General features: G+C 47.8%; 1 long non-coding RNA gene and 1 gene segment (V, D, J or C); both read left to right on the top strand.

The window, feature by feature from the left end:
* Window positions 1-14,619, top strand: part of LOC109496970 — a 927,213-nt gene that overhangs the window by 113,910 nt on the left and 798,684 nt on the right.
* LOC123381277 lies at window positions 5,711-6,900 on the top strand. Its single transcript, XR_006588106.1, has 2 exons — window positions 5,711-5,910; window positions 6,700-6,900. It is a non-coding gene; the product is annotated as an uncharacterized LOC123381277 (long non-coding RNA).

The following is a 14,619-nucleotide window of genomic DNA, read 5'->3' as shown; positions in this document are numbered from 1 at the left end:
AGGTTATGGCAGTGGGAGCAGCTACCGTTACTCACAGTGACTCAGATAACGAGGAAGTGAGACCAAAACCCCTGGGTCCACAGACCTTGTGTCCAAGCCTCTTTTACTGAGAAGCTTCTGTGGAGGCTCCTGTAGGGGAGAGTCCTCTATGGTGAGACCTGTCCTTGAGGAGGTTGAAATGACACACAAGAAATTTAATAGTGAACAGATGGGAATCAACAGAGACCTAGAAAGTCAAAAGACACGCAGGCAAAATGAGATCTATTATTTTTCTGAATTACATGGACGAGGTAGGGGGTCTAGTATTCAATACAAAGAAATGCACATCACAGAGAGAAGAAGAAGACTAGAGTAGATGTTGGGAAAACAATGTGTGCAGGGCCCCTGGGAAATGATGGGACACAGAGGACTATGACCAAACAGGCCTTGCTGGCTGCCCCTCCCCCCACCATGGTCTCCCCCACCATGTCCATATCCTAGTGCAGTTGTCTGTGGTGCCAGCTGGCTTCCCAGAGCAGGTGCTCACACTGAATTTTTTATTCAGTTGAAGAGACATGAAGAGCTTCTCCTGTGTGTGTGGACCTTGACTGCTTTTTAACTCAAAATAATCTTCATCCCAGGGAGCCTCGGTGGCTCAGCCATTAAGTGTCTATTTCTATTCGGGTCATGGTCTCCCGGTTCGTGGGATCGAGCCCTGCATGGGGCTTTGTGCTGACAGCTCGGAGCCTGGAAGCTGCTTCAGGTTCTGTGTCTCCCTCTCTCTCTGCCCCTCCCCCACCGATGCTCTGGTGCTCTCTGTCTCAAAAGTAAATAAACACACGAACGTTTTTTAAAAATAATAAATAAAAAACTTCATGCCGAGTTGCTCATCGAGGGGACGCCTGCCCTTGTGTCCTGCAGTTCCAGTAAGAATTTGCTATGGCCGAGGTCAAAGGTTGCTGTCTGCGTGCTTCTCTTGGATTTTGACGGTTCCCTGTCTCACCCGTGGGTCTTTCACCCATGTTGAGTTTATTTTTGATTATGGTGTAAGAAAGTGGTGCAGTCGTTGTTCTGCACGTTGCTGTCCAGTTTACTCCACACCATTTGTTGAAGACACTGTCTTCTTCCCATTGGATATTCTTTCCTGCTTTGTCCAGCATGAGCTAGTGTATAGTGTCCTGGACTTGACACTTTCCAGGTTCCTCTGTCTCCCCAGGAGTCATTGTCAACCTGTGCTCACCCAGCCTTCATCAGCGTCACAATCGACGAAACAGAATCCCCATGAGCAGGAAACCCAGTGACAGCGAGTGACAAACGAGAGCTTCTACACAACCTGGAAAGGAGTGCTCCCCAACTCCTCAGGGCTGTGTGAACACGTGTGGAAGGGAAGTTCCGGAAACCAGGGAGGAGTACCATAAGAGGAACGGCCAGCCTCCTGGACAGAAGGGAACAACTGTCCATGCAGACCTGTCACTGTTCTGAGCTTGATCATGATCTCAAAGGAGTGTGTCCCAGAGATGCCAGCTCAGTCTTGACCCATGAATGAGCAAAGGAGCAGTGGGGAGGCTGGAGCTCTCTCTGATGAGCTCTGGTCACTATGGCACACAATGGTGTGTCTGTGACTGGACACTAGGGGTCACTCAGGGCCTGGTTCTGAGGGGTCAGGGTTATTGACTCTTGGGATGTGCCACCTGGCACTGCCTTTGCCTTCTGCTCAGGGCTCCCATCTGGGACCTCCCCACCCCCTGGCCCCACACAGCCCCTGCCCTGCCCACCCCTGACCTCCTCAGGATGAGGGACCAACCGGGGCCTGTGAAGGGTCAGAGAGCTGGGGGTCTCATGCATGGATGGGCCCTCCCTCTCTCAGAGGATGAAGAGGGGAAGGAGGGGTTAGGGAAGGTCTGCTCAGCTGTGGGGTCACAGAGGGCAGGAGCAGTCATGAGGAACGGGCCTCCACCATGGCCTGGGTCTCTCTCTTCCTCATCGTACTTGCTCACTGCACAGGTGACTGGATGCAGAGACAGGGGAAGGGGCCCTGCTTCCTCCTCTTGTCTCTAGACCCCAGCCTCATCCTCTCTGTCTCTTCTTCTTCCAGGGTCCTGGGCCCAGTCTGTGCTGACTCAGCCATCTTCAGTGTCTGGGTCCCTGGGCCAGACGCTCACCATTTCCTGCACTGGAAGCCAAGCCAATATTGGGGCCGGTTATTGTGTGTTTTGGTACCAACAGCTCCCAAGGATGACCCCTAACACCATCATCTATGGGAACCCTCGTCTTTTGGGGGTCCCAGACCAGTTTTCTGACTCTGGGTCTGGCAATTCTGGCTCCTTGACCATCACTGGGCTCCAGGCGGACGACGAGGCTGATTATTAGAACTAAGCATGGGACGAGAATCTCACTGCTTACACAGTGCTCAGTGCTTTGGGGAAGTGCGACAAAAATCTGCTGTTTCCCCAGCAACGGGGCTCTTCTCACAGCCTCCTCTCTTTGGCCAAGTCAGTTGCTTCCTTCGTTTGGTGTAAACTGTAGTGTGAGAACAATTTCAAGGAACTTTGGTTAGCAAATGATCCATATTCTATTAACTTCAGGCCCCCAAGCCTGTCCTCGGCAGGAACACATTGTAGGAGATTGTCCTACCGAGGAGAAATTCCTGGGCATCAGGGGCCAGCTGTCCTGGGGACAGATCTGTGACGGGTCAGGACAGAGCCAGGAACAAAGAGTCCAGGTGTGTCTGAGCGTTGATACAGTGCTGCCCAGATAATGTGCATCCATAGCACTTCCTGAACACCTAGTGTGTGCCACAATGACTCTAGGGATGTGGGATCCATGTGGACGTGACAGGAAGGGTCCCCATGTTCAGGGAGTTGACGGTGTCTAGGACAAGAGAGAGGACACAGAACCTAAACGTGTTGTAAAGGAAGGTTGTGTCCCAGGATCTTGAGGAGGGGTGAGGTTTTTGGGGTTGGAGCTGGAGCACTGTAGAGTTTGACAGTGAACCCCAGATCTGATGTCCCGTAATGACATCCCAGTTGTGCACAGATAAGGAAGGAGCAGGAGGGGAGCAGGAAGGTGTGACTTGGCAGGGGCTGTGGACTGAGCCATAGTCAGGTTTGGGGCTCCGGATGAGAGGTGGAGGGATGGGGAAGGTCAAGGGCCTCATGACAGGAAGGAATCAGGGGCTGAGGCTGGGGAAGGGAAGGAGAGGAAGAACACGAAGGCTGCCTCTGTGTGAGCTGCTGTGAAGGTACATCAACTTTCTCTGAAGTTACAGCAAGTTGTTCAGATTTACTTTGCACGACTCCTGGCAAAGGGCAGTGTTAGTCCAGCTCAGCTGCTGGGAGAAAATTCACAATGTTAGGCTTGAGGGGCGCCTGGTGGCTCAGTCAGTTAAGTGTCTGAATTTGGCCCCTGTCATGATCTCAGCGTTTGTGGGTTCAAGCCCCGCGTCGGGCTCTGTGCTGACAGCTCAGAGCCTGGAGCCCTGCTTTGGGTCCTGTGTCTCCCTCTCTCTCTGCCCCTCCCCTCCTCAAGCTTTGTCTCTCTCTGTCTCTCAAAAATAAACAAATGTTGAAAAAAATTAAGAGAAAACAATATTACATTTGAGACTTGTAGTCAGACAGTGTAGGAAGCTATAGAAATCAATTTCTAGTCCAGGTTATAATGAACAGGATTTGAATCAAGTATTTACTCATGTGTTTATTGAAAAAAATTTTTTTCTCTACAACACCCCCTGTATCTCCAACTTACAGCCAAATGGACATTCATTTGTTTGCAAAATAAGTGTAGTTTGAAAAAGAACTTGCTGTGATGATGATTTACCTAACTACAGCAAAATAGCTGTTGAAAACCTGCTTTGCTGGAACTTTTATAAGAAAGCTCTACGGTGAACATTTAGCAGCCCCTGCAGGCCAAAAGTCCAGCCAAACTGGTGCCAAAAACCTGCCATCAGACTTAGCCTGCAACGCCTACAGAAGTGGGCAATTTCTCTGTGCTCAGGGTCCCAGTATATCCCAAGTTTCCTGCACCTTCCAGAAAATGTCCTGCTTGACGCACTGGAAGAGTTGCTGGGAACTCTGTAAGCAGGTGGCAGGCTGATACTTCCAAGAAGCTGCATTGGAACCATAAAGTCAAGGTTAGGTCCGTAAAGCTGTCTGGTGATATTGAGTATCTGCATCTATTTATGTCTTTCAAATACGACATTCTTGTCAACCTCTTGGTAATACGACCAATGTTTCCAATTGTAGTCTGTTACAAGAAAAATGGAATCTTATCAAACTTGTGCTAATAAATGTATCGCCATAAAAATATGAGAGTCACTGACAGTTTCTGAGGTCTGGAGGGATCAGGTAGGGAAAAAAATTAAATGGCTTCATTGGTTGACAAAGGTAGATTTCATCATGTCATTATGTGTAAGTGAGCTTAAAAGAAGTGTCTTGAATCTGAAGGAAAAAAACCTGTTTTTAAAAGGCAGCAATGTTTTAAAGAAAATGTCACGAAAATTGTATGTATCCTTCTCTGTACATTCAGTGTCATGGTATTAAGTTTTGTGCCATTTGAATCAAGTTTTCCTATTTGTTCTTGGAATTTATACCTCTGTGTTACTATCCTAACGGTATCAAAACCCGAAGTTTGTCAGGAGTCCTCTCCATGGATATCCTTGAGGATGAAACACATTGCAGGAACATGGGAGTAACATGGTCACTGTACATGAGAAGCTGTAAAAGTGGTCATGGCCAAAGACGTGAGTAGAGTTCATTACGATGCAATTGACAAGAAAATGTGTTTATTCCTCTGACACCCAACACAAACACATTTTAAAGGCAAGTAAAGTTACCTAGTTATAAGCAACATGTAGGACTTCTGAAATGTTATAAATAATTTGTTTTCAAAGAATGACATTTCTGATGAACATAGGAAATATTTTGGCAAAACAGAGTGCTTGTATTCTAGGCAGATAAGGTTAAAAGTGAATAAGCCTTTTGTTTACCGTTTTTAATAAGAGTAGACCAATAGTTCAAGAAAATTTTCACCTTTTAACCCAGAGAAAACACAATTTTAACTTTTCATCCATGTATTTTGATATGAAACACCACTTCTTTACTGAATATTTTAAAAATTTGAACCAGTACTGACCACACTTAAAATTCCTTTCCAGGTTTCTTTTCCAAAATCCTACTACAGCTTTCTCTTATACATTTAGATCTTGATCTAAGGATTCTTTGCATAACCAGACTCATGTTAGGACAAAATTATTTTTCTTTTCCTTCAACACAAAATGTATTCCCATTCTTCATAGCTTTCCCCCCAAAAAAACACATGTCTTACTTTCCCGGAGCACATAGTTGTTTTCCTTATTATTTTTAGTCGTCTAAATTATATTTATTAGAATTCCTAACTCTAGAAACCTTAGTTTTCTGGTGAAAATTAAATAGGAAGTAAATGTGAACTATTTGCTATGGTAGTATTCTTTAGAATAGCAACTTTATGACTACATTTCACAATTTCCAGAAACATAATAAAATATTTGAGTAAAGAACAACCCGTGTTTACTAATGGACCTGTATTTATCTTTATAGTTTTTCTGTACTAAGACAAAAGTAGATAAACAGATGTTTAACAGGAATGTTTTATTATTTTACCTTATCTAACTTGTAAAACAAATAAAGAACTACAATTGTTAGGAAGCCATACTCTCCGTAGCAATTGGTAGATTACATGTAATCCCTATCAAATGTCCAAATGTCTATTTTGCACTGTAAGAAAAGATGACCTTAAAATTTCTGTGGATTTGCAGGGACTCAGAACATCCAAAAAATCCTGAAGAAGAACACATTTTCAGGGCTGACAATTCTAGATTTCAAAACTCACTGGGACACCTGGTCGGCTCAGTTGTTTGGGCGTCCGACTTCCGTTCAGGTCATGTTCTCACAACTGGTGAGTGCAAGCCCTGCATTGGGCTCTGTGCTGAAAGCTCGGAGCCTGGAGCCTGCTTCGGAATCTGTGTGTCCCTGTCTCTCCCCTCCTCCCCTGCTCACACTCTGTGTCCATCTCTCTCTCTCTCAAAAATATATAAACATTAAAAAAATTTTTTTTTTTTTAGATTTCAAAACTCACTTACAAAGCTATAGTCAAGATGAATGTGGTACCAGCCTAAGGATAGACAGAGGGATAAATTAAACTTATCTCAGAGGCCAGAAAGAAATCATTCATCTATGGTGAATTGATTTTCAAAGGGGTTCTCAAAGAATGTAGTGTGAAAAAAAGGTCTCTCCTACCTATGGTGCTGGGCCAACTAGATATCCACAGACAAAAGAATGAAGTTAGACCCTTACCACATACTATAAACAAAAATGGATGTAAAATGGATCAAAGATCTAAATTTTAGAGCTAAAACTATAAAGATCTTAGTGGAAAACAAGAAGGAAATCCCCATGATTTTTGGGTTTCGCAAGAGATTCTTCACATAGGATATCATAAGCAAAAATCAACAGCAAAAAATGGGGGGCAGATCATCAATTGAGCCTCTCAAAAGTTACTATATTTGAACACCCAAATATACTATCAAGAAAGAAAATGCAACCCTAAGTATAACCCCATCTCCCAGAGACCACTGAAGGAGATAAGAAATGTCTGGGACAGCCTAGCTCCAGCCATGGGTTCTCAGTAGGACTGGGACCACCATGGTGTAACCTCTTCTCCTTGTGTTCTCTTCTTACCACACAGGTAAGGATGGTCCTCGGTGATCCAAAGCAGCCTCTGAGCCTATGTCCACACGTTTGGATCAGCTTCCAAGCAGCTTCGCCTCCATCCCTGCCCCATCACCCATGAGTGTGGGTGTTTGCAAGTTCTTTCTGCCAGCCCGTGCTGGCTCAGACACCCTCCTTGTCCGCATCTCTGAAGAATCTAATAGACTCATTTTCACCCTGGGTAGTGACATCATTGTTGTTTTAAGAAATATGCATAATGGTGCCAGTAGAAGCCATGGAACCCTCTGTGGTATCTCCTGCGATTCAAGGCAGGGTCAAATACCACACCAGAGATCCCAGTGCCCTGTCGTTTTCTGGATCCAAAGATGTTTTGACCAATGCATCTGTTCTGACATCTCTGGAATCTCGTGTGCAAGGAAGTGACTCTTAGTGTCACATATGCCAAGATAGTACCAATGCTTACACAGTGCTTTAGATCCATAGGGAAGTGAGAGAAAATCTCCCTCCACTCTCTAGACCTGGTGGCATCCCCTGTCAAGAGGTTCCGGGAGTGACTTTTGTTGTCAGATCTTCCAAAAGATTATGTGTTGTCCGGGAATAAGATGATCTGAGAGTGCCATATCCCTTCCTTCAGTTATATCTTCAGAGTGATCCTTAATCACCCTGTGTTCATATTTTCGAAGGCAAACTAGCTTGTTCAGAGTTACAAATGCCTCAGTGAAGGAGAGCCTGGCTGTCTCAGTGGTTAGAGCATGCAACTCTTGACCTTGGGTTTGTGAGTTCAAGCCCCACTTTAGGTACAGAGGTTACTTAAAAACAAACTGTTGAGGGTCACCTGGGTGGCTCAGTTGGTTGAGCGTCCAACTCTTTGATTTCAGCTCAGGTCATGATCCCAGGGTGTTGGGATCGAGTCCTGTGTCAGACTCCACACTCACTTTCTCCCTTTTTCCTGACATAGAGCTCTGCTGAGCTCCTGAATGCCCTGGTGCTGGGCAGGTCCTTCCCAATGAGCAGATCTGAACAGATCCCTTAACAAGGAAGATAGACAAAATGACTATTACACATGCAAAGTGATTTCCAACTTCATATGTCATTCTGGTATTACAAATTGAACAAGGACGTACCAGAGGCCTCCCATGACCATGGCTACAGTTCAATACAGTGCCAGCACCAATACTATCGAGGATGTGGGGCAACAGTAACTCTCATTCACTGCTGGTAGGAGTGCGAAAAGCCCCATCACTTGGGAAGATTCCTTGGCAGTGTCTTCCACGGCAAACAAAGCCATAATGATATAATGCAAAAAGAACAGTCCTACGGATTCCTCTAAATGAGGTTCTTGTGTGCAAACGAGAATATGCACCGAAATGTTTCTTGCTGTCTTATTTATGATTGCCAAGGCTCGAAAGTGACCAACACATCCTTTAAAATGGGTAAACAATAGCTAATATGTCCACAGATGCAATAGGATGGAGGAGAAAGAAATGAGTTATCAGGCCACAAAACACATGGATGAAACGTCCATGTATATGTGTTAGTGTCAGAATCCACCATGAAGAGTCTGCAACAGTGAGTAGGGGGGATGAGAGGCAGAGACCCAGGCCCCAGCTCCAGGCCTTGGGTCACTGTGCATCCCGTGACCACCAGAGGGCGCTGATGCCCCCCCTCCCTGCTGTTCCTTAGCTGGAAGATCCTCTCAGTGTCTAGCAGGTGCTCCTAATGATTTGCACAGATGGGATTGCAAGTCTCCCAGAGCACGGAGGTGAGGTCACAAGATGGCCTTGCAGTGGTCCCTGCTGGATGCCCAGCCCTGCTCTGTCCCCACACCTGCAGCACCCTCATCAGGGTTTGCCTTGTCTTGTCTCCCCTGCTCTGGAGGGACCCGGCATGCCCACTCTACGTGTCTCTCCTGTGTGAGTGTGTGTCCCCTAGGTGAGCTCCTGTCCACATCCGGCACCCAGAGTCAGCATGCATTGTCTGAGCTGTTCCATTGGGACAGATGGTTTCTATTCCCTCTTCCATGTGTCTTGTCCTCAGCTCCATAGTGGTTCACAGGTTTTCCTGGGTCATGACTGCATGTTTCCTTCTCACGGACCCCCCATGCATGGACGATACCTGATGGTACAGCAGGACCTTTCTCTTTCCCTGGAGGGTCACTCTCAGGTCGTGAAAACACAGGCACCAGGGAAACCCTCAGTGGGAAAGGAGAGGTTCACCCAGACACCAGCAGGGGGCACGGTGACAAGGTCTGAGGCTTTCTGCAGGATGGGGACTCCCTGCTGAGTAGCCCTCCATGACAGAAAGCCCCAGGGCTGGGCCCCCTGGTTCCAGTGGGGACAGGGCAGGTGTGTGCTCTCTGTTCCTGGAGGAGTCCCTGAACCTAGGCCTGTGTGTGGTCCCAACAGCTGCTTCTTCCAGGCCCACCCAGGGGAAAACTAGTGCATCACATAGCCTTCCTGTCAATGGGCTGCAGATCTCTAAGTGCACAGGAGGGAGAAACAGTGTTGGGTCCCATTTGCATAAGCAGCCCCTCCTTGTGAGCTCTGCGGACCAGGATAAGACAGGCCCAGGGCAGCTCAGCCCCAGCTCTGTGGTCTAAGAAGGGGCTGTGTCACCATGGCCTGGACCCATGCTCTCCTCGTGCTCCTCTGCCACTGCACAGGTAGGGACAGGACCCTGTGCCCCAGGGTAGGCCTGAAGCCAGAGTCAAATCCCTCGGGCTCACCTCCTTAATCCCATGTGCACTGTTCCTTCTCTTCCCTCTGCTGTGTCTGTGTTTGCAGGTTCTCTGTCCCAGCCTGTCGTGACTCAGCCAGCCTCCCTCTCTGCATCTCTGGGAGCCACAGCCAGACTCACCTGCACCCTCAGCAGGGACGTGAGCGTTGGTAGTAAAAACATATACTGGTACCAACAGAAGCCAGGGAGCCCTCCTCGGTATTTCCTGTACTACTACTCAGACTCCAGCAATGAGCTGGGACCCGGGGTCCCCAGTCGAGTGTCTGGGTCCAAAGATGCCTCGGCCAATGCAGGGCTTCTGCTCATCTCTGGGCTGCAGCCTGAGGACGAGGCTGACTATTACTGTGCTATAGCACATGGCAGTGGAAGCAGCTTTGGTTACTCACAGTGTCTCAGATAACGAGGAAGTGAGACCAAAACCCCTGGGTCCGCAGACCTTGTCTCCGAGCCTCTTTTATTGAGAAGCTTCTGTGGAGGCTCCTGTAGGGGAGAGTCGTCTATGGTGAGACCTGTCCTTGAGGAGGTTGAAATGACACACAAGAAATTTAATAGTGAACATATGGGAATCAACAGAGACCTAGAAAGTCAAAAGACACGCAGGCAAAATGAGATCTATTTTTCTGAATTACATGGACGAGGTAGGGGGTCTAGTATTCAATGCAAAGAAATGCACATCACAGAGAGAAGAAGAAGACTAGAGTAGATGTTGGGAAAACAATGTGTGCAGGGCCCCTGGGAAATGATGGGACACAGAGGACTGTGACCAAACAGGCCTTGCTGGCCGCCCCTCCCCCCACCATGGTCTCCCCCACCATGTCCATATCCTAGTGCAGTTGTCTGTGGTGCCAGCTGGCTTCCCAGAGCAGGTGCTCACACTGAATTTTTATTCAGTTGAAGAGACATGAAGAGCTTCTCCTGTGTGTGTGGACCTTGACTGCTTTTTAACTCAAAATAATCTTCATCCCAGGGAGCCTGGGTGGCTCAGTCATTAAGTGTCTATTTCTGTTCGGGTCATGGTCTCCCGGTTCGTGGGATCGAGCCCTGCATGGGGCTTTGTGCTGACAGCTCGGAGCCTGGAAGCTGCTTCAGGTTCTGTGTCTCCCTCTCTCTCTGCCCCTCCCCCACCGATGCTCTGGTGCTCTCTGTCTCAAAAGTAAATAAACACACGAAAGTTTTTTAAAAATAATAAATAAAAAAACTTCATGCCCAGTGGCTCATCGAGGGGAGGCCTGCCCTTGTGTCCTTCAGTTCCAGTAAGAATTTGCTATGGCCGAGGTCAAAGGTTGCTGTCTGCGCGCTTCTCTTGAATTTTGACGGTTCCCTGTCTCACCCGTGGGTCTTTCATCTATTTTGAGTTCATTTTTGATTATGGTGTAAGAAAGTGGTGCAGTCGTTCTTCTGCACGTTGCTGTTCAGTTTACTCCACACCATTTGTTGAAGACACTGTCTTCTTCCCATTGGATATTCTTTCCTGCTTGGTCCAGCATGAGCTAGTGTATAGTGTCCTGGACTTGACACTTTCCAGGTTCCTCTGTCTCCCCAGGAGTCATTGTCAACCTGTGCTCACCCTGCCTTCATCAGCGTCACAATCGACGAAACAGAATCCCCATGAGCAGGAAACCCAGTGACAGCGAGGGTCACTGGAGTCCCATCAGCAGGGCAGGACTTGCTTTGAACACCTGCTCTCCTGGGATGAGGCTGACGCTCAGGGATCCCTGGGTGAGTCTCTGTCCCCATGGGCGGCTGAGCCCCCAACCATGTCTGGGCTCCAGGTAGCGCCTGAAGCTGATCAGTGCATTGATTCTGGGACAGCAGCCTCAGTGCTGCTCCCTTGGAGCTCAAGGCCCACGGGGACACGAGGCACCCTCTGCATCCTCTCCGGGCTGGACTGTCACCCCCAGACACTCCAGTGACACCTCCAGCCAGGATAGGCTTCTGCTGAAACGTCTGTCTCAACTCAGGGCTACAGGGCCTGTGACCTCAGAGACACAGTGCCCCTTATCTCCACCTCAGCTGGAGTCAATATGGGATCTCTGAAAGAATTTTCTGGGTCAAATTGGCCTCAGCTAGTGGAAAATCATTCCTCTAATCAGCGGCGGCTGACTGAGCAATTTTTCTATCCTGAACACGGTGAACACAAGACACAGTGACTATTGCTTTACCCACCGGTAGAGGAGTCTGACCTCTCATTGTTCCATGCAGCAAACTCTGTGTTTGTTCATTCCACCAGAGAGATCAGTGTGAGGTTCACTGGAACAGGCTCCTCCTGGTGTTTCCCAGGGCACCATGTTGGGCTTTCCTACTTTACCTGTTAGAGCAGACCTAATATGCAGAATCTTTATTAAAATAATAAGAATAGTAATAACAATAATGAATCAAGTGATTTAAGGAAGGTATTGGCCCCTCTTCAACCAAGAACTAAATGTCACGTATTTTCCATTATGTTTTCACGCATTTGGCAACCATTATATTAAATCATATTCTGTCTGCAAGAAACATGGGTCCGGGGAAACACACTCGCAATTGAATCTGTACCTTCCCATTGAAACTGTCACTGAGTTTAAATCATTCTTTCGGAGCTGAGTTTTTGGAAAAAATGACACACATTCATTTTAAGGTAACCGTTGTCTAATAGGTGATTTACACATAAAGTCTGCCAACAGGTCCCTGTCAGAACACCTGCAGCTGTCACTCCTTCCCTCCTAGAACTCCCTGCAGGTTTGCCCTTTGTGCTCTGAGGTCAATGCCACACACAGCCTCGCTTTGCAGAGCTCTTGCAGAGTTGGGTCTATGTGCTTGCAGAACAGATAATAGGAGGGAATCCGTGCCCACAGTGTGCGGAGGACTGTTTCTAAGCTGGTGGAAATGGTGACAGATGACCGAGGCTTTTAGGGCTTAACCCTTCTAGGAACAAACGAGGGCTTCTACACAACCTGGAAAGGAGTGCTCCCCAACTCCTCAGGGCTGTGTGAACATGTGTGGAAAGGAAGTTCCGGAAACCAGGGAGGAATCCCATAAGAGGAACGGCCAGCCTCCTGGACGGAAGGGAACACCTGTCCATGGAGACCTGTCACTGTTCTGAGCTTGATCATGATCTCAAAGGAGTGTGTCCCAGAGATGCCAGCTCAGTCTTGACCCATGAAGGAGCAAGGGAGCAGTGGGGAGGCTGGAGCTCTCTCTGATGTGCTCTGGTCACTATGTCACACAATGGTGTGTCTGTGACTGGACACTAGGGGTCACTCAGGGCCTGGTTCTGAGGGGTCAGGGTTATTGACTCTTGGGATGTGCCACCTGGCACTGCCATTGCCTTCTTCTCAGGGCTCCCATCTGGGACCTCCCCACCCCCTGGCCCCACACAGCCCCTGCCCTGCCCACCCCTGACCTCCTCAGGATGAGGGACCAACCGGGGCCTGTGAAGGGTCAGAGAGCTGGGGGTCTCATGCATGGATGGGCCCTCCCTCTCTCAGAGGATGAAGAGGGGAAGGAGGGGTTAGGGAAGGTCTGCTCAGCTGTGGGGTCACAGAGGGCAGGAGCAGTCATGAGGAACGGGCCTCCACCATGGCCTGGGTCTCTCTCTTCCTCATCGTACTTGCTCACTGCACAGGTGACTGGATGCAGAGACAGGGGAAGGGGCCCTGCTTCCTCCTCTTGTCTCTAGACCCCAGCCTCATCCTCTCTGTCTCTTCTTCTTCCAGGGTGCTTGGCCCAGTGTGCGCTGACTCAGCAGCCATCTTCAGTGTCTGGGTCCCTGGGCCAGACGCTCACCATTTCTTGCACTGGAAGCCCAGCCAACATTGGGGCCAGTTATTGTGTGTTTTGGTACCCACAGCTCCCAGGAATGACCCCTAAAGCCATTCTCCACGAGAACACTTGGCCTTTGGGGGTCCCAGACCGGTTCTCTGGCTCCAAGTCTGGCAACACAGGCTCCTTGACAATCACTGGGCTCCAGGAGGACGATGAGGCTGATTATCACGGCTCAGCGTGGGACAAGAAACTCATTGCTTATGCAGTGCCCAGTCCTTTGGGGAAGTGCGACAAAAATCTGCTGTTTCCCCAGCAACGGGGCTCTTCTCACAGCCTCCTCCCTTTGGCCAAGTCAGCTGCTTCCTTCGTTTGGTGTAAACTGTGGTGTGAGAACAATGTCAAGGAACTTAGGTTTGCAAATGATCCACATTTTATTAACCTCAGGCCCCCAAGCCTGTCCCCGGCTGGAACAGGTTGTAGGAGATTCTCCTACCAGGGAGAAATTCCTGGGTGTCAGGGGCCAGCTGCCCTGGGGTCAGAGTCCGTGACAGGTCAGGACAGAGCCAAGAACAAAGAGTCCAGGTGTGTCTGAGTGTTGATACAGTGCTGCCCAGATAAAGTGCATCCATAGCGCTTCCTGAACACCTAGTGTGTGCCACAAATGACTCTAGGGATGTGGGTCCCATGTGGACGTGACAGGAAGGGTCCCCATGTTCAGGGAGTCGACAGTGTCTGGGAGAAGAGAGAGGACACAGAAGCTAAACATGTGGTAAAGGAAGGTTGTCAAAAGTCCTCACCATGAATATCCTTGATGATGAAACACATTGCAGGAGCATGGGAGTAACATGGTCACTGTGCATGAGAAGCCTTAAAAGTGGTCATGGCCAAAGACGTGAGTAGAGTTCATTACCATGCAATTGACAAGAAAATGTGTTTATTCCTGTGACACACAACACAAACACATTAAAGGTAAGTAGAGAACGTTACCTAGTTATAAGCAACATGTAAGACTTCTGAAATATATAAATAATTTGTTTTCAATGAATGACATTTCTGATAAACATAGGAAGTATTTTGGTAAAACAGAGTGCTTGTATTCTAGGCAGATAAGGTTAAAAGTGAATAAACCTTTTGTTCCATTTTTAATAAGAGCAGACCAATAGTTCAAGAAAATTTTGACCTTTTAACCCAGAGAAAACACAATTTTAATGTTTCATCCATGCATTTTGATATGAAACCTCATTTATTTACTGAATATTTTTAAAATTTAACCAGTACTGACCACACTTAAAGTTCCTTTCCAGGTTTCTTTCCCAAAATCCTACTACAGCTTTCTCTTACACATTTAGATCTCGATCTAAGGATTCTTTGAATAACCGGACTCATGTTAGGACAAAATTATTTTTCTTTTCCTTCAACACAAAATGTATTCCCTTTCTTCATACTTTTTCCCCTC

The sequence above is a fragment of the Felis catus genome, chromosome D3 (assembly GCF_018350175.1).
Source record: "Felis catus isolate Fca126 chromosome D3, F.catus_Fca126_mat1.0, whole genome shotgun sequence".
In the NCBI taxonomy this organism is placed as follows: Eukaryota; Metazoa; Chordata; class Mammalia; order Carnivora; family Felidae; genus Felis; species Felis catus.
This window is presented reverse-complemented; position numbering and strand designations above follow the sequence as displayed.